The following is a 26,128-nucleotide window of genomic DNA, read 5'->3' as shown; positions in this document are numbered from 1 at the left end:
ATATGAGGTGCTGTTCCTCCAATTTGCGCTGGGCCTCACTCTGAAAATGGAGGAGGCCCAGGACAGAAAGGTCAGGTTGGAATGGGAGGGGGAGTTGAAGTGCTGAGCCACCGGGAGATCAGGCAGGTTAAGACAGACTGAGCGGAGGTGTTCAGCGAAACGATCGCCGTGCCTGCGCTTGGTCTCGTGTAGGAAGGAAATGCAGATGCTGGTTTAAACCGAAGAAAGAGTGGAAATGTCAAAGACTCAAAGGCATTTTTTTAAGACTGCAGGGAGAAAGTTTAAAGGAGATAAACACAAAATGGTGGATTAACTCAGCGGGATAGGCAACATTTCTGGAGAGAAAGAATGGGCGACGTATCGGACCTTCAGACTGAAGGGTCAATAGACAATAGACAATAGACAATAGGTGCAGGAGGAGGCCATTCAGCCCTTCGAGCCAGCACCGCCATTCAATGCGATCATGGCTGGTCACTCTCAATCAGTACCCCGTTCCTGGCTTCTCCCCATACCCCCTCACTCCGCTATCCTTAAGAGCTCTATCCAGCTCTCTCTTTAAAGCATCCAACGAACTGGCCTCCACTGCCTTCTGAGGCAGAGAATTCCACACCTTCACCACTCTCTGACTGAAAAAGTTCTTCCTCATCTCCGTTCTAAATGGCCTACCCCTTATTCTTAAACGGTGGCCCCTTGTTCTGGACTCCCCCAACATTGGGAACATGTTTCCTGCCTCTAATGTGTCCAATCTCCTAATTATCTTATATGTTTCAATAAGATCCCCCCTCATCCTTCTAAATTCCAGTGTATACAAGCCTAATTGCTCCAGCCTTTCAACATACGACAGTCCCGCCATTCCGAGAATTAACCTAGTGAACCTACGCTGCACGCCCTCCATAGCAAGATGCGGGGACCGTTGGTTGGAGCGGACTCGGTGGGCTGAAGGGCCTGTTTCCGTGCTGAATCTCCGCACTAGTCTAGTTTATTGTCATGTGAGCAGCGAAAACCTTTACTAAACTAAACTAAATAAATAGTTTATTTAGTCTATTTATTCAAAGACTAATAAATAGTCTTTTAATCGATTAATGTGTTTTCATAAAGATTAACAGGCAGATATCCCTGTCATCGGTTCATGAGTTCACAAGTGACAGGAGCAGAATTAGGCCATTCGGCCCATCATGTCTACTCCGCCATTCAATCATGGCTGATCTATCTCGCCCTCCTAACCCCCATTCTCCTGCCTTCTCCCCATAACCCCTAACACCTGTACCAATCAAGAATCTATCCATCTCTGCCTTAAAAATATCCATTGGATTGGCCTCCACAGCCTTCTGTGGCAATGAATTTCACAGATTCACCGCCTTCTGACTAAAGAAAATGTCCTCCTCAATATAAAAATGTCACCAGTGGGCATCCCATCACTCGGTTGCCAGAGAGACAAGACAAAATGGTTGCCGTGATCATCCATGCAAATATTAGTGACTGAATCGCATGGTGTGTTGATTAGGAGTTCTTCTGAAGAGCTTCGCAAGTGAACGCCCTTCCTTCAAAACACTGTCTCCAACTCTTATACCTTTATCCTCACCTTAGAACAGGGGGGAAATTATTTCTGCTAAGCCATGTGGAGCATTTCTGAGATAGGTTTGAATTTTTTTTTTACACACACATTTTTTTAATATACAAGGCACAAAGATAATCCTCCCATGCCACCTTTCTCCATCATGAAGGCTCCTTTGATGTTGCCTTGACAGTACTAACTCAAATTGGATGACTCACAGACCCGCGCTCAAAGGGCTTTTGATGTCTTCGTGATATAGACAATAGACAATAGGTGCAGGAGTAGGCCATTCGGCCCTTCGAGCCAGCACCGCCATTCAATGCGATCATGGCTGACCGTTCTCAATCCGTATCCCGTTCCTGCCTTCTCCCCATACCCCCCTGACTCCGCTATCCTTAACAGCTCCATCTAGCTCTTATAGTAATTAAATATAATTATCTCTTCGAATTTAGCAGAGGTTTTATATTTAAAATGAAAGAAGAGAATGCCTCAATTTCAAACTTGATTGGCGAAGAGCGGCGCGGCAGAAAGTAGCTGTCAACAGCACAAAGACCAAAAGCCAGCATCAAGGGGGCAGAGGAATTATTAAATGAATGAAGTGTTCTGCTACAGTATCTTGACAGGCTCACTAATCACGCTCAGTACTAACAAGAGGAATGGGTAATTACTCTGTCACGATAGATTCAGCGGCTAAATGAAGATGTAACGAAATACCAACAATAAATGAAGTTATTATTCACCTGACTGACTTTTTTCATTAAAATCAATAACAAAAGCCATCAGTCCCCTTCAATCCTTGTTCCACCTTGTGGGTCTTCCAGCTGAGGCCCTGTCCATGAGACGCCATTTTTTTTTAATAGCTCATTTGTTACGGGTGTTGCGATTTTTCCACAACTTGAAACGCTCTAATCAAAAGATGGGGTCGAGTCCACAGCGGGGGTAACATCGGAGGTGCCAAGGTGTTAACTGGCTCTGGGGGAACCACTTGACACGTCTCACTGGACTGCCACAGGAGATGAGAACGCACCACGACGTCATCTCCAGACAAAATGGAGGAGGAAATCAGCGGGACAGGCGGCATCTCGGGAGAGAAGTCATTCCAGAGACTTTGCGACATAATTTCACAATAACCTCATAAGCGATAGGAGCAGAATTAGGCCATTCGGCCCATCACGTCTACTCCACCATTCAATCATGGCTGGTCTAGCTCTCCCTCCTAACCCCGTTCTCCTGCCTTCTCCCCGTAACCCCTGACATCTAATCAATAATCCATCGACCTCTGCCTTAAAAATATCCACTGACTTGGCCTCCACAGCCTTCTGTGGCAACGAATTCCATAGATTCACCTAATCTGAGGAAAGACATTCTAGCCTTAGAGGGAGTACAGAGAAGGTTCACCAGATTGATCCCTGGGATGGCAGGACTTTCATATGAAGAAAGACTGGATAGACTAGGCTTATACTCGCTGGAATTTAGAAGACTGAGGGGGGATCTTATAGAAACAAATAAAATTCTTAAGGGGTTGGAGAGGCTAGATGCGGGAAGATTGTTCCCGATGTTGGGGAAGTCCAGAACCAGGGGTCACAGCTTAAGGGTAAGGGGGAAGTCTTTTAGGACCGAGATGAGAAAACATTTCTTCACACAGAGAGTGGTGAATCTGTGGAATTCTCTGCCACAGAAGGTAGTTGAGGCCAGTTCATTGGCTATATTTAAGAGGGAGTTAGATGTGGCCCTTGTGACTAAAGGGATCAGGGGGGTATGGAGAGAAGGCAGGTACAGGTTACTGAGCTGGATGATCAGCCATGATCATATTGAATGGCGGTGCAGGCTCGAAGGTCCGAATGGCCTACTCCTGCACCTATTTTCTATGTTTCTATGTTACCACCCTCTGACTAAAGACGTTCCTCCTCATCTCATTCCTGAAGGAACGTCCTTTCATTCTGAGGCTGTGGTGCTAGACTCTCCCACCAGTGGAAACGTCCCTTCCACGTCCACTCTATCCAGGCCTTTTGTGTCTATCTTACACACTGTACGCCTGGCTGCAGCATTGAGAAAAGCCACGCGCTGTCAGAAGCTGCACTGTTGTTCGTGAGGAAGGACGTTCTTGCACTTGAGGGAGTGCAGCGTAGATTTACCAGGTTCATTTCCCGGACTGACATACGACGAAAGAGTGGATCGACTGGGCTTACATTCACTGGAATTTAGAGGGATGAGGGGGGAGTCTTACGGAAACAGGGGATCTTATAGAAATGCCTTTGGTCCCGGACTCTCCCGCCAGTGGAAACACGGGTCAGGCCGAAACGCCACCCATTCAGTTCCTAGACTGTGGAACAGCATCCCTCTCCCCATCAGAACTGCCCCCTCCATCGACTCCTTTAAGTCCAGGCTCAAAACCTATTTCTACTCCCTAGCGTTTGAGGCTCATTGAGGAGGCGCTGTGAACTGTTTGCGTGCTACTGTATGTTTCATTTTTTTCCATTAATACCTAATCAGATGTACAGCACTTTGGTCAACGTGGGTTGTTTTTAAATGTGCTATACAAATAAAATTGACTTGACTTGACTTGACATTCCTTTTTAATGCCAACACCAACTTTTGATTTGTAGATCGTTATAGAATAACTTTAAAACTCTTGAGTTTTACTGCGATCTCAATTAAAATCTCATGGATTAACGGTCCAGGTTTCTGGATTAATGATCCAACAGTAATGAGGTGTGCTTGCATTTATACGGCCCTTTTAGTGTGGCAAAACGTTCCAAGGTGTTCACAGATGAATAGCACTCGTTGTGCCCCTGTCTTCAGAGTCAGAGGACAATGGGGTGCAGATCGCCAACATTTGGAAGGGACATGTTCCTAGACCTTTTGCATTACCATGGAGGTTTTTTTTTCCCCCAATGGTGTTTCGCATTAATGCCATGTTTTTATGCAATATTTTATTTTATTTTATTTTCCCTATCTTGGAGAATTTGTGTGCCTTTTATGTATAACTAGACCAAGTGGACCCGTTGGGCCTAAATCTCTCCTGCATTGTGCAGCACCCTCTCCTCCCCCACTCCCCCTCACGTCCCCCTCCCCCCTCTCGCCCCTCCCTCCTCCCCTCCCCCTCCTCCCTTTCCCCCCCCTCTTCCCTTCCCCTCCCCCCCCCACTCCATCCCCCTCAGCCCCCCTTCCCCTCCCTCCCTAGGAGATAGATTTAAACTTTACAATGTGAATATCTTTAAAAATATAACACCGATTTCAATGAAACTTCTTCCATTAGCACCAAACGGATGGCTGTGAGTAAGGTGGGCCTAAAATGGCCACGCTATCGTGTACCGTATTGGCTGTAGTTCAAACAAACGAGAGTTTTAGCATATAGATTTACATGTTTGCGCGTTGTCTACGCTGTTGCTATGTATCTACTATGTGACAATAAACTTAACTTGACTTGAACATGGAGGATAGATAGGCGATGAGGAGGAATTGCTTTAGCAGGTGGGTGGTGAGTCTGTGTAATTCGTTGCCAATTAGGAGGCCAAGTCATTTGATATTTTTAAGGTGGAGATTGATAGATTCTTGATTAGTACGGATGTCATAGAAACATAGAAAATCGAAACATAGAAACATAGAAAATAGGTGCAGGAATTGGCCATTGGGCCCTTCGAGCAAGCCCCGCCATTCAAAGTGATCATGGCAGATCATCCACAATCAGTACCCCGTTCCTGCCCTCTCCCCATACCCCTTGATTCCGCCAGCCCTAAGAGCTCTATCTAACTCTCTTTTGAATGCATCCAGTGAATCGGCCTCCACTGCCTTCTGAGGCAGAGAATTTCACAAATTCACAACTCTCTGGGTGAAAAAGTTTTTCGTCATCTCAGTTCTAAATGGCCTACCCCTTATTCTTAAACTGTGGCCCCTGGTTCTGGACTCCCTCAACATCGGGAACATGTTTCCTGCATCTAGCTTGTCCAACCCCTTAATAATTTTATGTTTCTATAAGGTCCCCTCTCATCCTTCTAAATTCCAGTGAATACAAGCCCAGTCGCTCCAGTCTTTCATCATACGACAGTCCCGCCATCTCGGGAATTAACCTTGTGAACCTACGCTGCACTCCCTCAATAGCAAGAATGTCCTTCCTCAAATCAGGAGACCAAAACTGCACACAATACTCCAGGTGCGGTCTCACCAGGGCCCTGTACAACTGCAGAAGGACCTCTTTGCTCCTGTACGCAAATCCTCTCGTTATGAAGGCCAACATGCTATTTGCTTTCTTCACTGCCTGATGTACCTGTATGCTCACTTTCAGTGACTGATGCACAAGGACACCCAGATCTCGTTGCACTTCCCCTTTTCCTAATCTGACACCATTCAGATAATAATCTGCTTCCTTGTTCTTGCCTCCAAAGTGGATAACCTGACATTTATCCACATTAAACTGCATCTGCCATGCATCTGCCCACTCACCCAACCTACCCAAGTCACCCTGCATCCTCATAGCATCCTCCTCACAGTTCACCCTCCCGCCCAACTTTGTGCCATCTGCAAATTTGCTAATGTTACTTTTAATTCCTTCATCTACTGTGAGTCATTAATGTATATTGTAAATAGCTGCGGTCCCAGCACCGAGCCTTGCGGCACCCCACTAGTCACTGCCTGCCATTCTGAAAGGGACTCGTTAATTCCTACTCTTTGTTTCCTGTCTGCCAACCAATTTTCTATCCATGTCAGTATCCTACCCCCAATACCATGTGCTCTAATTTTGCACACTAATCTCCTGTGTGGGACCTTATCAAAGGCTTTCTGAAAGTCCAGATACACTACCTCCTCTGGCTCTCCCTTATCCATTTTACTAGTTACATTCTCAAAAAATTCAAGATTAGTCAAGCATGATTTCCCCTTCATTAATCAATGCTGACTCGGAACGATCCTGTTACTGCTATCCAAATGCTCCACTATTACATCTTTAATAATTGACTCCAGCATCTTCCCCACCACTGATGTCAGGCTGACTGTTCTATAATTCCCTGTTTTCTCTCTCCCTCCTTTCTTAAAAAGTGGGATAACATTAGCTACCCTCCAATCCACAGGAACTGATCCAGAATATAGAACATCGGAAAATGACCACCAATGCGTCCACAATTTCTAGACCCACCTCCTTGAGTACCCTGGGATGCAGACCATCAGGCCCTGGGAATTTATCAGCCTTCAGTCCCATCAGTCTACCCAAAACCATTTCTTGACTAATATGAATTTCTTTCAGTTCCTCCGTCACCCTAGATCCTCTGTCTCCTAGTACTTCTGGGAGATTGTTTGTGTCTTCCTTAGTGAAGACAGAACCAAAGTACCTGTTCAACTCTTCTGCCATTTCCTTGTTCCACATTCACCTACTTCTGTCTTCAAGGGACCCACATTTGTCTTAACTAATCTTTCCCTCTTCACATACCTAAAGAAGCTTTTACTATCCTCCTTTATATTCTTGGCTAGCTTACCTTCGTACCTCATCTTTTCTCCCCGTATTGCTTTTTTTAGTTACCTTCTGTTGTTCTTTAAAGGTTACCCAATCCCCTGGTTTCCAGCTCGTCTTTGCTATGTCAGGGGTTATGAGGAGAAGGCAGGAGAATGGGGTTGAGAAGGAAAGATAGATCAGCCATGATCGAATAGCGGAGTAAAGCTGATGGGCCGAATGGCCCGATTTCCGCTCCTATAACTTGTGAACTTACAAGATGGCAGAAGAAAATTGAAACATTTGCCTGAGAGGTGGCAAAGCCATGAATGAGGGTAGGTGTGAGCATGGAAAATGGTGGTGACGGAAGAATGAAGTCTATTATGAGTTCAGTCTGTCTCGTTGGTGGTAACATGAGCAATGAAGAAGAGATGGAAATAGAATCAGGAAATGATACAGAGGACGAATGGATCAGCCTGAAGAAGGGTCTCGACCCGAAACGTCACCCATTCCTTCTCTGCAGAGAAGCTGCCTGACTTGCTGAGTAACTCCAGCGTTTTGTGATACCTAGAGGGAGAATGGATGTTGTTTCTGATGGACTAGTGGAATTCATTGCCACAGAAGGCCGTGGGGGCCAGGTCAATGGATATTTTTATAGCGGAGATTGATAGACTCTTGATTAGTAAGGGTGTCAGGGGTTATGGGGAGAAGGCGGCACGGTGGCGCAGCAGTAGAGTTGCTGCTTTACAGTGAATGCAGCACCGGAGACTCAGGTTCGATCCTGACTACGGGCGCCGTCTGTACGGAGTTTGTACGTTCTCCCCGTGACCTGCGTGGGTTTTCTCCGAGATCTTCGTTTTCCTCCCACACTCCAAAGACGTACAGGTATGTAGGTTAATTGGCTGGGCAAATGTAAAAATTGTCCCTAGTGGGTGTAGGATAATGTTAGTGTGCGGGGATCGCTGGGCGGCACGGACCCGGTGGGCCGAAGGGCCTGTTTCTGCGCTGTATCTCTAAAAAAAAAATCTAAGGCAGGAGAATGGTGTTGAGGGAAAAAGATAGATCAGCCATGATTCAATGACGGAGTAGACTTGATGGGCCGAATGGCCCAATTCTGCTCCTATGGAATATTCTGCACTGACCAGCGACATTATCCCCGCACAGTAAAAACTATCCTACACTCAGGACGATTTTTACATTTATACCAAGCCAATGAGCCTACAAACTTTGGAGTGTGGGAGGAAACCAAATTTCTCGGAAAAAACCCACTTGGGTTACGGGGCGAACGTACAAACTCCATGCAGACAAGCACCCATAGCCCGGACCGAACCCGGGTCTCTGGCGCTGTAAGGCAGCAACTCTACCGTTGTGCCACCGTGCCGCCCACATCAGCTTTGTTCCTCTCCACCTCCCTTTACAATCTTTCTCCCGCCCTACTCCAACATTAAGAAGCCATCCATCCTGAAACATGGTCCGTCTATCATCTGTATTGGAGATCATGAGGTCATAAGTAATAGGAGTAGAATTAGGCCATTCGGCCCATCAAGTCTACTCCGCTATTCAATCATGGCTGATCTATCTCTCCCTCCTAACCCCAATCTCCTGCCATCTCCCCATAACCTCTGACACCTGTACAAATCAAGAATCTATCTATCTCGGCCTTAAATATATTCACTAACTTGGCCTCCACAGCCTTCTGTGGCAAAGAATCCCAAGGATTCACCGCTCTCTGATGAAATAAATTTCTCCTCATCTCCTTCCTATAAGAAAGTCCTTTCATTCTGAGGCTCTGACCTGTAGTCCTAGACTCTCCCACTAGTGGAAACATCCTCTCCACATCCACTCTATCCAAACCTTTCACTATTCTGTACGTTTCAATGAGGTCCCCCCTCATTCTTCTAAACTCCAGCGAGTGCAGGCCCAGTGCTGTCAAACGCTCATCATATGTTAACCTCCTCGTTCCTGGGATCATTCCTGTAAACCTCCTCTGGAACCCTCTCCAGAGCCGGCACATCCTCCCTCAGATCTGGTGGCCAAAATTGCTCAAAGTATTCCAAATCGCGGCCTGACCAGCGAGAATGGCCTGAGAAACGAACTAGACGGGTCCCCGTCCCAAGATTTTATTGGTGTAACAAATTATAACCCGTAATGGATACTTAAGAGTGCTAAAGTTTCGAACATATTAAAACTATGATGTCGCAATGATTGAAGATCGGGGGAGAGGTGAGATGCTAATTGTCAGATAACAAAGACAAGAGATTTATTACTAATAGCTGCAGAAAAGCCTGCAATTAGATTTGCTTCTCATAGATCATAATTTACATTTAAATCTCCCATGGGCTGTAGGAATGGTGACAGCTGATGTTCTCTGACTGTGTAGAAATGGCTTTCCCCTTATGAAATGTGAAATAATTGTTCAATCAACTGCACATTGTATCAGGTTATGCATCACTCTTTTCAGCCTGAGAGGCACCAACTGATGCACTAGCATTCTGAAGGGAAGACAACCTGGTATCCTCGACTTCCTTAGAAGGCTTAAAAAGTTCGGCGTGTCATGCCACCCTCCCCCCCGACCCCCCCACAACTCTCACCAACTTCTACAGATCCACCGTGGAAGGAATTTTATCAATAGACAATAGACAATAGAGTATGCCATTCGGCCCTTCGAGCCAGCACCGCCATTCAATGTGGTCATGGCTGATCATTCTCAATCAGTACCCCGTTCCTGCCTTCTCCCCATACCCCCTGACTCCGCTATCTTTAAGAGCTCTATCCTGCTCTCTCTTGAATGCATTCAGAGAATTGGCCTCCACTGCCTTCTGAGGCAGAGAATTCCACAGATTCACAACTCTCTGACTGAAAAAGTTTTTCCTCATCTCCGTTCGAAATGGCCTACCCCTTATTCTTAAACTGCGGCCCCTGGTTCTGGACTCCCCCAACATTGGGAACATGTTTCCTGCCTCTAACGTTTCCAACCCCTTAATAATCTTATACGTTTCGATAAGATCCCCTCTCATCCATCTAAATTCCAGTGTATACAAGCCTAGTCGCTCCAGTCTTTCAACATATGACAGTCCCGCCATTCCGGGAATTAACCTAGTGAACCTACGCTGCACGCCCTCAATAGCAAGAATATCCTTCCTCAAATTTGGAGACCAAAACCGCACACAGTACTGCAGGTGCGGTCTCACTAGGGCCCAGTACAACTGCAGAAGGACCTCTTTGCTCCTGGACTTCTATCGGCAGGCATCACCGCTTGGTTTGGGAACAGCTCCGTCCAAGACCGCCAGAAATTGCAGCGAATTGTGGACGCAGCCCAGACCGTCATACACACACACAACGACCTCCCTTCCATTGACTCCATTTACACCTCACACTGCCTCGGCAAGGCCAGCAGCATCATCAAGGACCAGTCGCACCCTGGCCACTCCCTCTTCTCCCCTCTCCCATCGGGCAAAAGGTACAGAAGTGTGAAAATGTGCACCTCCAGATTCAGGAATCAGATTCCATTTTTTTCCCCCAAGTGTTATCAGGCAACTGAATCATCCTACCACAACCAGAGAGCAGTGCTGAACTACTATCTACCTCTTTGGTGACCCTCGGAATATCCTTGATAGGACTTTGCTGGCTTTACCTTGCGCTACACGTCATTCCCTTATCATGTATCTGTACACTGTAAATGGCTCGATTGTAATCATGTATTGTCTTTCTGCTGACTGGTTAGCAAGCAATAAAAACTTTTCACTGTACCTCTGTACACGTGACAACTTATAGGATAGTTAAACTAAACTAAACTATCCTTGTCCAGTCTGAGTCTAGTTTCAAGCCCATGACAATAGACAATAGGTGCAGGAGGAGGCCATTTGGCCCTTCGAGCCAGCACCGCCATTCCATGTGATCATTCTCAATCAGTACCCCGTTCCTGCCTTCTCCCCATACCCCCTGACTCCGCTATCCTTAAGAGCTCTATCTAGCTCTCTCTTGAATGCATTCAGAGAATTGGCCTCCACTGCCTTCTGAGGCAGAGAATTCCACAGATTCACAACTTTCCTCATCTCAGTTCTAAATGGCATACCCCTTATTCTTAAACTGTGGCCCCTTGTTCTGGACTCCCCCAACATTGGGAACATGTCAGAGAGTTGTGAATCTGTGGAATTCTCTGCCTCAGAAGGCAGTGGAGGTCAATTCTCTGAATGCATTCAAGAGAGAGCTAGATAAAGCTCTTAAGGATAGCGGAGTCAGGGGGTATGGGGAGAAGGCAGGAACGGGGTACTGATTGAGAATGATCAGCCATGACCACATTGAATGGAGGTGCTGGCTCGAAGGGCCAAATGGTCTCCTCCTGCACCTATTGTCTATTGTCTATCTCGAGTAACTTAGCGGGTCAGGCAGCACCAATGGAGAGAAGGAATGGGTGACGTTTCGGGGTCGAGACCCTTCTTCAGACTGATGGGCATCATCATGCCTCATCGTTCTGAAGAAGGGTCTCGACCCGGAAACGTCACCCATTCCTTCTCTCGAGAGATGCTGCCCGACCCGCTGAGTTACTCCAGCGTTCTGTGATACCTTCGTTGGGCTGAAGGACTTGTTTCCGCGCCTTCTCTCCAAACTAAACCAATCCATTTATCCTGCGAAAGTTATCAGTGTTTGAATAGTAATCATTCTTCTGGCCAGCTCACCCAAAGCCGACTTGTGGTAGATTGATTTGATAAAGATTTCTTACAATCGTCCTCCTGCATCTTAAAACAGATTGCAGGAAGCAACCCTCTGCGGGGCGGCAGCATGAAAGAAGGGAGTCAGACGTTGACAGCCCAAAGAGAAATCATGAGTGAAATGTATTAATAATATTCTGCCCCGACAAGGAGAAAGCAAGTGAATTAAGATCTGATGAAAAGCTTTTTTCATTTGATGGTGTCTGATAGGAGCTTCAAAAGGAATTTGTTCAGAGCCCCATAGCAGGGAGATCGGCATTCAGTGGAGACGCTTGGATCTGAGCTCGGAGCTTGTCTGGTTTTTCGTGAGAAGGCATGAGAAGTGAAGTCGAGATGAGGAACCGCAGAGGCTTGAAAGGGTGTGGGGAAGATTTACCAGGATGTGACCAGGTCTCATGGAAACATAGAAACATAGAAAATAGGTGCAGGAGGAGGCCAGTGGGAGGGGGAGTTGAAGTGCTGAGCCACCGGGAGATCAGGTTGGTTAAGGCGGACGAGAGAAACATAGAAACATAGAAAATAGGTGCAGGAGGAGGCCAGTGGGAGGGGGAGTTGAAGTGCTGAGCCACCGGGAGATCAGGTTGGTTAAGGCGGACTAGAGAAACATAGAAACATAGAAAATAGGTGCAGGAGGAGGCCATTTGGCCCTTCGAGCCAGCACCGCCGTTCATTGTGATCATGGCTGATCATCTACAATCAGTAACCCTTGCCGGCCTTCTCCCCACATCCCTTGATACCACTAGCCCCTAGAGCTCTATCTAACTCCCTTTTAAATTCATCCAGTGAATTGGCCTCCACTGCCCTCTGTGGCAGAGAATTCCACAAATTCACAACTCTCTGGGTGAAAAAGTTTCTTCTCACCTCAGCTTTAAATCAAATGGCCTCCCATTTATTCTTAGACTGCGTCTAAGTGACTAAAGTGTATAAAAGCGCATAAGAGCATAAGGTCGTAAGTGATTGGAGCAGAATTAGGCCATTCAGCCCATCGAGTCTACTCCGCCAGACAATCTTCGAAGGGTCTCGACCCGAAACGTCACCCATTCCTTCTCTCCTGAGACGCTGCCTGACCCGCTGAGTTACTCCAGCATTCTGTGTCTGCCTGAGTATCAATGTTGCACTGCGCTGCTCAGTGTGGACACAAGGACCTGCAGATGCTGGTTTACGTAAAAAGACACAGAGTGCTGGAGTAACTCAGCGGGTCAGGCGACATCTCTGGAGAATATGGGCAGACAATGTTTCAGGTCGGGGCCCTGCTTCAGACTGATTGTGGTGCTCGGGGAAAGGGGGGGGGGGGAAGAAAGATGGAAGAGAGGAAGGGCAGGCCAAAAAAAAACCACACAGAGTGCTGGAGTAACTCAGTGGGTCGGGCAGCATTTGTGGAGGGAATTTACAGGCAATGTTTTGGGTTCTGACCCTCCTTCAGACTGAATATAGTAGAGAACACGGATAGGTGATGTTTAGGGTCGGGAACCGTTCTTCAGTCCACGATCATGTTGGGCAAGCAAGCATGGACTAAGATGCAGATGTTCAGCAGGCTCTCTGACAAGATGTGTTTGGCACGGTGGCGCAGCGGTAGAGTTGCTGCCTTACAGCGAATGCAGCGCTGGATACCCGGGTTCGATCCCGACTGCGGGTGCTATCTGTACGGAGTTTGCACGTTCTCCCCGTGACCTTCGTGGGGTTTCTCCGAGATCTTCAGTTTCCTTCCACACTCCAAAGACATGCAGGTTTGTAGGTTAATTGGCTTGGTAAATGTAAATTGTCCGCGGTGGGTATAGCATAGTGTCAATGTGCGCGAATCGCTGGTCGGCGCGGACCCGATGGGCCAATAGAGCCTGTTTCCGCGCTGTATCTCGGCCCGCCGAGTCAATGACAACTATCAATGATCCAAACGCAGGCTCGCCGATCGTTTTGCTCAACACCTTTGCTCAGACCGCTTTAACCAACCTGATCTCCCGGTGGCTGAGCACTTCAACTCCCCCTCCCACTCCCAGTCTGACCTTTCTGTCATGGGCCTCCTCCAGTGCCATAGTGCGGCCCACCGTAAATTGGAGGAACAGCACCTCATATTTCGCTTGGGCAGCTTGCAGCCCAACGGTATGAACATTAACTTCTCCAACTTTAGATAGTTCCTCTGTCCCTCTCTTCCCCTCCCCCTTCCCAGTTTTCCCTCTATCTTCCTGTCTCCACCTATATCCTTCTTTTGTCCCGCCCCCCTGACATCAGTCTGAAGAAGGGTCTCGACCCGAAACGTCACCCATTCCTTCTCTCCTGAGATGCTGCCTGACCTGCTGAGTTACTCCAGCATTTTGTGAAATAAATACCTTCGATTTGTACCAGCATCTGCAGTTATTTTCTTACGCTATCAATGATCCTTTCACACTAGTTCCAGATTATCCCACCGCCCCCCATTCACTCCGTACACGCTAGGGACGATTTACAGAGGCGCGGAACCGGCGGGCCGAAAGGGCCTGTTTCCGCGCTGTATCTCAAAACGGTTGTTTTTTTTTTGATTTCGAGATACAGCGCTGAAACAGGCCCACCGGGTCCGCGCCGACCAAGCGATCCCCGCACACTAACACTACCCACTAGGGACAATTTTTACATTTGCCCAGCCAATTAACCTACAAACCTGTACGTCTTTGGAGTGTGGGAGGAAACCGAAGATCTCGGGAAAAAAACTCACGCAGGTCACGGGGAGAACGTGCAAACTCCGTACAGACGGCGCCCGTAGACAGGATCGAACCTGAGTCTCCGGCGCTGCATTCGCTGTAAGGCGGCAACTCTACCGCTGCGCCACCGTGCTGCCATCCAAAGATCACTGGCGTCCAAAGGTGACTTCGCCAGACGGCTGCCGAGGCATGGCACTCTAACTTAATGAGCAACGAGATCAAAGGCCGCAATCTCACTCTGACCCAAGAGATGGAGAGAGCGTGATGAAAGAAGAAAAGAAAGCGGAGGACAGATATCACGGGCTCCACACGGCACAAAGCAAAAGATACGCAAAGTGAAATTAGGAAAGGAAATTGGGAAAGCAAAGTTGATCCATGAAGATGTACCAGAAGGGAATATATTTTAAAAATCCCCCCAACGGTAGCCTACAATAATAATCGTAACACCAAAGACGTGCAGGTATGTAGGTTAATTGGCTGGGCAAATGTAAAAATTGTCCCTAGTGGGTGTAGGATAGTGTTAATGTGTGGGGATCGCTGGGCGGCGCGGACCCGATGGGCCGAAGGGCCTGTTTCTGCGCTGTATCTCTAAATTTCAATAATATATTCCTTTATTCGTCCCACACCGGGGAAATTCACAGTGTTACAGCAGCAAAGTGGATAGCAAGAGAGCATTCATTATAAATAAAAGTAAAGACAAGGTTAAATTGTATTCCTTAACTGTTACTGTTGACTGGTCTGCTGGGAGCAGTGCTGGTTGTGCAGTCTCACAGCAGCGGGAAGGAAGGACCTCCTATATCTCTCCTTCACGCACTTAGGGTGAAGGAGTCTGTCTATACCTACATACAGGGCGGGCAGACACAAAAAGCTGGAGTAACACAGCGAGTCAGACAGCATCTCGGGAGAAAAGGAATGGGTGACGTCTCGGGTCGAGACCCTTCTTCTGACTGATTCAGAACAGGCAATATTTCGGGTGCATTTGAAGTAAAGTGCTACAAGTAGACTGTACGTTCGAGGGGAGGGAGAGGCAACCTGGGACAACGATGCACGGTAATTTCTCCATGCCGATGGGATTCTTTCATGTCTGAGAGACACTTAGTTTCTCTAACTTCTCTGTCTTCCACCCCCTCTCTCTCCATCCCTCCCCCACCCAAGTCGTACCAGTTTCAAAGTTGTCTTGTGGAGTCTCATTGTCTGTAACTCGTTTTCACCTAGCCCGCAGCTAACAATGGCCTGTTTCTTTTATCATCGTTACTTTTCTTGCATAACTTTCATTCATCTTCTATATACTAAAACTATCGTTCGATTGTTTGTTTGTTCCTGAACTACAGCCACAATTTTAGGCCCACCTTACTCACCGTCGTACCTTTGATGCTAATGGAAGACGCTTCATTGAAATCGGTGTTATGTTTTTAAAGTTATTCACATTTTAAAGTTTAACTCCTAGGGAGGGAGGGAGGGAGGGAGGGAGGGAGGGAGGGAGGGAGGGAGGGAGGGAGGGAGGGAGGGAGGGAGGGAGGGAGGGAGGGAGGGAGGGAGGGAGGGAGGGGGAGGATAAGGGGGGTTGAGGGGATGGAGTGGAGGGGGAGGGGAAGGAGGGGAGGGGGAGGAGGGAGGTGGAGGGGGAGGGAGATGGAAAGGGGGGAGAGAGAGGGGGGGAGGGAGAGGAGGAGAGGGTGCTGCACCAATGCAGGAGAGCTTTGGGACCAACGGGTCCACTTGGTCTAGCTTGTTCGATATCCCTCGATATAGTTTTGGTCTCCTAATCTGAGGAAAGACATTCTTGCCATAGAGGGAGCACAGAGAAGGTTCACCAGATTGATCCCTGGGATGGCAGGACTTTCATATGAAGAAAGACTGGATAGACTCGGCTTGTACTCGCTGGAATTTAGAAGATTGAGAGGGGATCTTATAGAAACTTACAAAATTGTTAAGGGGTTGGACAGGCTAGATGTAGGAAGATTGTTCCCGATGTTGGGGAAGTCCAGAACAAGGGGTCACAGTTTAAGGATAAGGGGGAAGTCTTTTAGGACTGAGATGAGAAAGTTTTTTTTCACACAGAGAGTGGTGAATCTGTGGAATTCTCTGCCACAGAAGGTAGTTGAGGCCAGTTCATTGGCTATATTTAAGAGGGAGTTAGATGTGGCCCTTGTGGCTAAAGGGATCAGGGGGTATGGAGAGAAGGCAGGTACGGGATACTGAGTTGGATGATCAGCCATGATCATATTGAATGGCGGTGCAGGCTCGAAGGGCCGAATGGCCTACTCCTGCACCTATTTTCTATGTTTCTATGTTTCTATGATATCACTGTCGATATCTCTCATCTCCCTTTCCCCTGACTCTCGGTCTGAGGAAGGGTCTCCACCCAAAACGCCACCTAGTCCTTTTCTCCAGAGATGCTGCCAACACTGTTGGGCCACTCCATAGTCTCGTGTCGATCTCCCGTGCAAAACTTGTCGACTGTCATTAACTTTACCACTAACTTCCACCCTGCCCTCAAATTTCCTTGGACTAAATAAATGCAGAATTTCCACACCACTGTAACATTTGCAGGCTTAGTTCAGAGATACAGCGCGGAAACAGGCCCTTCGGCCCAACGGGTCCGCGCCGACCAGCGATCCCCGCACATTAACACTATCCTACACCCACTGGGGACATTTTTTTAAAAACATTTACCCAGCCAATTAACCAACAAACCTGTACGTCTTTGGAGTGTGGGAGGAAACCGAAGATCTCGGAGAGAGATAACCCACGCAGGTCACGGGGAGAACGTGCAAACTCCGTACAGACAGCACCCGTAGTCGGGATCGAACCCGGGTCTCCGGCGCTGCATTCGCTGCAAGGCAGCAACTCTACCGCTGCACCACCGTGACCGCCCGAAGCACAGTGATGGTCAGGCCGTTAATTAAAATTGCCCAGCTCTGTTTGAAACAGACAGATAACCAGGGACGAGAGGACCTACATTAAATCTAGCGAGAATGTGCTAACGAACATGAATCCTATCGGGGACTTGCTAATGAAGATGGGGAACACTAATTAAGAGACAGAGAGTACAAAAGGGGAGGGTGGGGGGGGTCGATACATCTAAAAGACCTTCTCACCGAAGCAGAAGGCATTTGTAACAGAATGTGAGACAATTACTGAGAGGGTCTGAGAGTAGGAATTGCCTAGTTTACAATGGAGCAAAGCAGGATGATAAAGATTAGTCCTGTCTGTGAAACAGAGCAGGCAATGAATAAAACATGAAATGTATTATTGAAATGACAGGAGGCAAGATAAATCAGGGGGCCATTAGTTATCGTGTAAGATTAAAGTGAAATCTTCCAATCCTGGTCCTCTGGGATATGATCTCTGCCCAGCTCCGTGACCAGCACGGTGGCGCAGCGGTAGAGTTGCTGCCACCCAGCGCCGGAGAGTTGGCCCCGATCCTGACTAGGGGTGCTGTCCGTACGGAGTTTGTACGTTCTCCCCGTGACCTGCGTGGGTTTTCTCCGGGAATCTCCGGTTTCAATCCCGCACTCCTAAGACGTACAGGCTGTGCAGGAAAATAACTGCAGATGCTGTGATTCAAATCCAAGTTAGACAATAGACAATAGACAATAGGTGCTGGAGGAGGCCATTCGGCCCTTCGAACCAGCACCGCCATTCAACGTGATCATGGCTGATCATTCTCAATCAGTACCCCTTCTCCCTGTACCCCCTGACTCCTCTATCCTTAAGAGCTCTATCTAGCTCTCTCTTGAATGCATTCAGAGAATTGGCCTCCACTGCCTTCTGAGGCAGAGAATTCCACAGATTCACAACTCTCTGACTGGAAAATGTTTTCCTCATCTCAGTTCTAAATGGCCTACCCCTTATTCTTAAACGGTGGCCCCTTGTTCTGGACTCCCCCAACATTGGGAACATGTTTCCTGCCTCTAACGTGTCCAACCCCTTAATAATCTTATACGTTTCGATAAGATCTAAGGGAGACACGAGATGCTGGAGTAACTCAACGGGCCAGGCAGCATCTCAGGGGATAAGGAATGGGTGACGCTTCGGGTCGAGTCCCTTCGTCAGACTTCAGGTTTGTAGGCTGATTGCCTTCGGTAAAATTGTGAATTGTCCCTAATGTGTGTAGGATAGCGTTAGTGTTTGGGGATTGCTGGTCGGCGTGGACACAGTGGACACGTTGCATCTCTAAACTAGACGTCTGAGATTTGGAATACCTACGGCAGGTTCTTCAAAGCATTGGAGAGATACAACCAGCGTTGACTCCATGAGATACACTGGCAAGATACACAAAACCAGAGTCCATGTCCAAAAACGAAAATTGAGTGCCGGCGTAACTCAGCGAGACAGGCAGCATCTCTGGAGAACGTGGATAAGTGACATTTCAGGTCGAGACCATCAATAGTCAATAGTCGTTTATTTGTCACATACACATAAATGTGTAGTGAAATGAAACATTACCCACAGTTCAACAATAAGACCAATAAGAATACTCAATAAAAATGCAATAACACATACAATCATAAAAACTAACACCAAACAAAAGAAACATCCATCACAGTGAGTCTCCTCCAGTCCCTCCTCACCGTGATGGAAGGCCAGAATTACTTTTTCTCTTCCCCTGCCGTGTTCTCCCGTGGTCAGGCTGTTGAAGTTGCCACGTCGGGGCGGTCGTGGGTCCCGACATTGAAGCCCCCGCCGGGCGGAGAAAATCCCGCGGCCTATCCCAGGCCACGCCGGACGGTGAAAGGTCCGCGGCGGGCCGACCCAAGCCCCGCGGTTCGGGGCGGGCGAAGACGGGTAATGAGGCTGAAGAAGCGACCCGACCTAAAATGTCACCTGTCCATCTTCTCCAATGATGCTGCCTGACCCCCTGCGTTACTCCAGCAGGCACACACAACATGCTGGAGTAACTCAGCGGGTCAGGCGCCATCTCTGGAAGAAGGGAGTGGACGATGTTTCAAATCGCCAACCTTCTTCAGACCCTCCCGCACTTTAGTTTAGTTGAGATACCCCAGCACTTTAGTCGAGTATAGGTTATTGCCACGTGTGCCGAGGGACAGTGAAAAGTTTGGTTGCGTGCTAACCAGTCAGAGGAAAGACAACGCATGATTACAATTGAGCCGTGCACAGTGGACGGATACATGATAAAGGGGATAACATTTCATGCAAGATACAGTCCAGCAAAATCCAATTAAAGATAGACTGAGCTAGTCATAGAGTGATGCAGTGTGGAAACAGGCCCTTCCGCCCAACTTGCCCACACCAGCAAACATGTCCCAGTTGCACTAGTCCCACCTGCCTGCGTTTGGCCCATATCCCTCCAAACCTGTCCTACCCATGTACCTGTCTAATTGCTTCTTAAACATTGGGATAGTCCCAGCCTCAACTACCTCCTCTGGCAGCTTGTTCCATGCACCCACCACCCTCTGTGTGAAAAGGTTACTACTAAAAGATTCCTGTTAAATCTTTTCCCCTTCCCTCTGGTCCTCGATTCACCTGCACTGGGCAAGAGACACTACATCGACCCGACATATTCTGAGCTAGTTAGTTAAAGATGTGTTGCTATTGAGGGTGTGCAGCGTAGGTTTATTAGGTTAATTCCCGGAATGGCGGGACTGTCCTATGTTGAAAGACTGGAGCGACTGGGCTTGTATACACTGGAATTTAGAAGGATGAGAGGAGATCTTATCGAAACGTATAAGATTATTTAGGGGTTGGACACGTTAGAGGCAGGATACATGTTCCCAATGTTGGGGGAGTCCAGAACAAGGGGCCACAGTTTAAAAATAAGGGGTAGGCCATTTAGAACTGAGATTTCAGTCAGAGTTGTGAATCTGTGGAATTCTCTGCCTCAGAAGGCAGTGGAGGCCAATTCTCTGAATGCATTCAAGAGAGAGCTGGATAGAGCTCTTAAGGATAGCGGAATCAGGGGGTATGGGGAGAAGGCAGGAACGAGGTACTGATTGAGAATGATCAGCCATGATCACATTGAATGGAGGTGCTGGCTCGAAGGGCCGAATGGCCTCCTCCTGCACCTATTGTCTATTGTCTATTGTGTCCTTTTGTGTATTAACCAGCCTCGGCAGTTCTTTGTTACTATCTCACAATCAGTTCAACTTGATATACGTGAGTTTCAGAACAGACACATTAGGATCTATGGTCTAGTCCTGATTCTTATATTAGAAACATAGAAACATAGAAAATAGGTGCAGGTGGAGGCCATTTGGCCTTTCGAGCCAGCACCACCATTCAATATGATCATGGCTGATCATCCACAGTCAGTAAACAGTGCCTGCCTTCTCCCCATATCCCTTGATTCCACTAGCCCCTAGAGCTCTATCTAACTCTCTTTTAAATTCATCCAGTGAATTGGCCTCCACTGCCTTCTGTGGCAGAGAAATTCACAAATTCTCACCTGTTTTAAATGGCCACCCCTTTATTCTTAGACTGTAGCCCCTGGTTCTGGACTCCCCCAACATTGGGAACATTTTTCCTGCATCTAGCTTGTCCGGTCCTTTAAAAATTTATACGTCTCTATAAGATCCCCTCTCATCCTTCTAAGCTCCAGTGAATACAAGCCTAGTCTTTCCAATCTTTCCTCATATGACAGTCCATCCATTCCAGGGATTAACCTTGTGAACCTATGCTGCACTGCCTCAATAGCAAGGACGTCCTTCCTCAAATTAGCAGACCAAAACTGCACACAATACTCCAGATGTGGTCTCACCAGTACAAACTGCAGAAGGATCTCTTTCCTCCTATACTCAAATCCCCTCGTTATGAAGGCCAACTTGCCATTAGGTTTCTTCACTGCCTGCTGTACCTGCATGCTTACTTTCAGTGACTGGTGTACAAGGACACCAAGGTCTGGTGTCCTTGTGCACTATTATGTCTCCTTTCTTCGCAAATAAGTTCTAAAGAACATAAGTTGTAGGAACGGAATTAGGCCATTCAGCCCATCAAGTCTACTCTGCCATTGAATGATGGCTGATCGATCTATCCTTCTCAACCCCATTCTCCTGCCTTCCCCCCATAACCCCTGACACCCGTACTAATCAAGAAAACATCACAGACACAAATGGCTGATCTCTCCCTCCTAATCCCATTTTCCTGCCTTCTCTCCATAACCCTTGACACCCTTTCTAATCCAGAATCTATCAATCTCCACCTTAAAAATATGCATTGACTTAGCATGCACCGCCTTCTGTGGCAATGAATTCCACAGATTCATCACCCGCTGAAGAAAGATATTCCTTTCTAAAGGTACGTCCTTTTATTCTGAAGCCATGGCCTCTGGTCCAAGACTCTCCCACCAGTGGAAACATCCTCCCCACATCCACTCTATCCAGGCGTAGTTTGTAGGACGGAACCGCAGATGCTGGTTTAAACTGAAGATAGACACAAAAAGCCGTAGTAACTCAGCGGGTCGGGCAGCATCTCAGGAGAGAAGGAATGGGTGACGTTTCGGGTCGAGACCCTTCGTCAGACTGAGAGTCAGGGGGAGAGGGCAACGAGAGATTTGAAGACCAGTTCGGTAAGTACTGACCAGGAGGTGAGGTAAAAGTAGTTTCTGGCCGGGCTTAATCTTTGTTTTGTTTTTTTTGCACATCGAGAGATTATCACCCTCGGGCCACTGTTGAGCTGTGATCATTATCTCACGTGCAAGAAGTTTATCCCAGGTCCCTGTACCTCGGTAACCTTGTTAACGGCACTACGACTGATAAGGAGGATGAGTTGATTTTTTTCCCCGCGACCTTCACTGAAGAACATATTTGATTCTGTCAGCGATGATATAAACAACCTCCTTTCTATTACGCTTTGTTAAGATTATGTCCCAGCCTACGTTTATCAGATGCTTGTCGAGCGGCAGGGAGAAATTATATACAGGAAAATAAACTGCAGATGCTGGTACAAATCGAAGGTATCACAAAACGCTGGAGTAACTCAGCGGGTCAGGCAGCATCTCAGGAGAGAAGGAATGGATGACGTTGCGGGTCGAGACCCTTCTTCAGACTGAAATGTGAAAAAAGTGTGCAGAATAGTGCCAATGGGGATCCCGGACTCGGTGGGCCGAAGGGCCTGTTTCCGCGCATGTGAACCAGGGAAAAATTATATATCTTTTGCGCCAGGCAGTGGACCTATGACAATAGACAATTGGTGCAGGAGTAGGCCATTTGGCCCTTTGAGCCAGCACCACCATTCAATGTGATCATGGCTGATCATTCTCAATCAGTTCCCCCCTGACTCCGCTATCCTTAAGAGCTCTATCTAGCTCTCTCTTGAAAGCATCCAGAGAATTGGCCTCCATTGCCTTCTGAGGCAGAGAATTCCACAGATTTACAACTCTCTGACTGGAATTTTTTTTTCCTCATCTCCGCTCTAAATGGCCTACCCCTTATTCTTAAACTGTGGCCCCTGGTTCTGGACTCCCCCCAACATTGGGAACATGTTTCCTGCCTCTAACACGTCCAATCCTTGCGGGACGTTTGGGATGGCACTGGGGGTTGAGGACGGGTCACGCGGGCACCATATGCCCGAGGCTATCATTGATCCATACACTGTGAATGGCTCGAATGTAATCCTGCGTTGTCTTTCTGCTGACTGGTTAGCACGCAGCAAAAGCTTTTCACTGTACCTCGGTACACGTGACAGTAAACTAAACTGGACTAAAGTGTGCTTGCACCAGCCATTTGATGTTGGAAGCTTTCTACTCACTGTAAGAACAGCCGTAAAGTTCGACACGCATTCCGATTCTTCCGTTCGGATTCCAGTCCAGGGGCATAAAACGAAGGAACCTGGCTTTGATGGAGTTCTGCAACTTGTGGTGCGCGACAGTATCAGCATTCAAGTTTCCCACGAAGGCCTGCAAGGAAGGAAAGGAAAATAACCATGATAACCAGGCCGGCATAACTCGCCAGTTAATAATTTTTCAGTCAGAGAGTTGTGAATCTGTGGAATTCTCTGCCTCAGAAGGCAGTGGAGGCCAATTCTCTGAATGCATTCAAGAGAGAGCCAGATAGAGCTCTTAAGGATAGCGGAGTCAGGGGGTATGGGGAGAAGGCAGGAACGGGGTACTGATTGAGAATGATCAGCCATGATCACATTGGATGGCGGTGCTGGCTCGAAGGGCCGAATCGCCTCCTCCTGCACCTATCGTCTATTGTCTATTGTCTATAATCACTTGCCTGCTGGAGTTCAGTTTAGCTTCAGAGGCACAGCATGGAAACAGGCCCTTCGGCCCCCCCGAGTCTGCGATCCCCACACATTAGCACTATCCTACTAACACGGTGGCACAGCGGTAGAGTTGCTGCCTTACAGCGATTGCAGCACGGAGACTCAGGTTCGATCCTGACTACGGGTGCTGTACTGTACGGAGTTTGTACGTTCTCCCCGTGACCTGCGTGGGTTTTCTCCGAGACCTTCGGTTTCCTCCCACACTCCAAAGACGTGCAGGTTTGTAGGTTAATTGGCTGGGCAAATGTAAAAATTGTCCCTAGTGGGTGTGGGATAGTGTTAGTGTGCGGGGATCACAGGGCGGCGCGGACCCGGTGGGCCGAAGGGCCTGTTTCTGCGCTGTATTTCTAAATCTAAAAATCTAAACACTACACCAGGGACAATTTCACATTTTTATGCCAAGCCAATTAACCAACAAACTCGTACGTCTTTGGAGCGTGGGAAGAAAACGAAGGACTCGGGGGGAAAACCCAGGCAGGTCACGGGGAGAACGTACAAAATCCGCACAGACAGCAGCACCCGTAGTCGGGATCGAACCCAGGTAGCGCGCGCTGTAAGCGCTGTAAAGCAGCAACTCTACTGTTGCACCACCACGCCGCCCCAAATGTGCTTCTGGGAATCGCAACGTGTGCTAATCAATCAAACTTTCCTCCGTGCAGATATTTATTACGTGAGAACTAATGCAGATATCCTGTGCATGGATCGGTAGTGGATGCTTCTGGAACTTTGACAATTTGGTTCACAATATATGAGCGTAGGCTGCCATTTAAAATCACACAAAGAAATCAATTCTTTCATCGTCAATTAAAGCAATGACTCCTTTCGTGTTAACACCAGGGTTGTGTGAGATAAACTGTGTGGAATGTCACATAAATATGCCTCGAGTTCAGAGGAGTGGGGGATAATCGAATGGAGGCCAAAGGTTTAGTTCAGTTTAGAGATACGGCGCGGAAACAGGCCCTTCGGCCCACCGAGTCCGGGCAGACCAGCGATCCCCGCGCACCAGCACTATCCTACGGCGGCACGGTGGCGCAGTGGTAGAGTTGCTGCCTTACAGCGAATGCAGCGCCTGAGACTCAGATTCGATCCTGACTACGGGCGCCGTCTGTACGGAGTTTGTACGTTCGCCCCGTGACCTGCGTGGGTTTTCTCCGAGATCTTCGGTTTCCTCCCACACTCCAAAGACGTACAGGTTTGTAGGTTAATTGACTGGGCAAATGTAAAAATTGTCCCTAGTGTGTGTAGGATAGTGTTAAAGTGCGGGGATCGCTGGGAGGCGCAGACTCGGTGGGTCGAAGGGCCTGTTTCCACGCTGTATCTCTAAAATCTAAAAATTCTACACACACTAGGTACAATTTTTACATTTATACCAAGCCAATTAACCCTGCAAAACCCGTACGTCTTTTGAGTGTGGGAGAAAACTGATGATCTCGGAGAAAAGCCTTGCAGGTCACGGGGAGAACGTACAAACTCCGTGCAGACAAGCAGCCGTAGTCGGGATCGAACCTGGGTCACCGGCGCTGCAAGGCCGTAATCAGGATCATGAGGTCATAAGTGACAGGAGCAGGATTAGGCCATTCGGCCCATCAGGTCTACTCTGCCATTCAATCGTGGCTGATCTATCTCTCCCTCCTAACCCCATTCTCCTGCCTTCTCCCCATAACCTCTGACACCCATACTAATCAAGAATCTATCTATCTCTGCCTTAAACATATCCATGGACTTGGCCTCCACAGCCTTCTGTGGCAAATAATTCCACAGATTCACCAACCTCTAACTGAAGAAATTCCTTCTCATCTTCCGAAAGGAACGTCCTTTAATCCTGTGGCTATGACCTCTAGTCCTAGACACTCCCACTAGTGGAAACACCCTCTCCACATCCACTCTGCCCAAGCCTCGGTCAAGGGATCGTGAGGCTTTAGTCAAGGAGATGGAGGCACAAATCTAGGTTCGAGCAGTCAGATCTCTATCTAACTCTCTCTTGAAAGCATCCAGAGAATTGGCCTCCACTGCCTTCTGAGGCAGAGAGTTCCACAGCTTCACAACTCTCTGAGTGAAAAAGTTTTTCCTCATCTCCGTTCTAAATGGCCCACCCCTTATTCTTAAACTGTGGCCTCTGGTTCGGGACTCCCCCAACATCGGGAACATGTTTCCTGCCTCTAGCGTGTCCAATCCCTTGATAATCTTATATGTTTCAATGAGATCCCCTCTCATCCTTCTAAATTCTAGAGTATACAAGCCCAGTCGCTCCAGTCTTTCAACGTACGACAGTCCCGCCATCCCGGGAATTAACCTGGTGAACCTACGCTGCACGCCCTCAAAAGCAAGAATGTCCTTCCTCAAATTTGGAGACCAAAACTGTACACCATAGTGCGATAATGTGCGGGGTGATCGCTGGTCGGTGCGGACTCGGTGGGCCGAAGGGCCTGTTTCCGCGCTGTATGTCTAAAAACAAAAATAAAACTAAACAGTACCGTGGATTAACAACTCTGGCGACAGTTCTGGGGGCAAACAGAATTTTTTAGATTTTTAGATTTAG

General features: G+C 47.9%; 1 pseudogene across 1 annotated transcript in view; it reads right to left on the bottom strand.

Annotated features, from left to right (window-relative positions):
- The window catches only part of LOC144595735 (contactin-associated protein-like 5), an 852,226-nt pseudogene that overhangs the window by 522,835 nt on the left and 303,263 nt on the right, over positions 1–26,128 (bottom strand). Inside the window, exon 4 of the transcript XR_013547532.1 lies at positions 23,071–23,218. The product of XR_013547532.1 is annotated as a contactin-associated protein-like 5 (transcript). The remainder of the gene's footprint in view (positions 1–23,070; positions 23,219–26,128) is intronic.

The sequence above is a fragment of the Rhinoraja longicauda genome, chromosome 8 (assembly GCF_053455715.1).
Source record: "Rhinoraja longicauda isolate Sanriku21f chromosome 8, sRhiLon1.1, whole genome shotgun sequence".
In the NCBI taxonomy this organism is placed as follows: Eukaryota; Metazoa; Chordata; class Chondrichthyes; order Rajiformes; family Arhynchobatidae; genus Rhinoraja; species Rhinoraja longicauda.
This window is presented reverse-complemented; position numbering and strand designations above follow the sequence as displayed.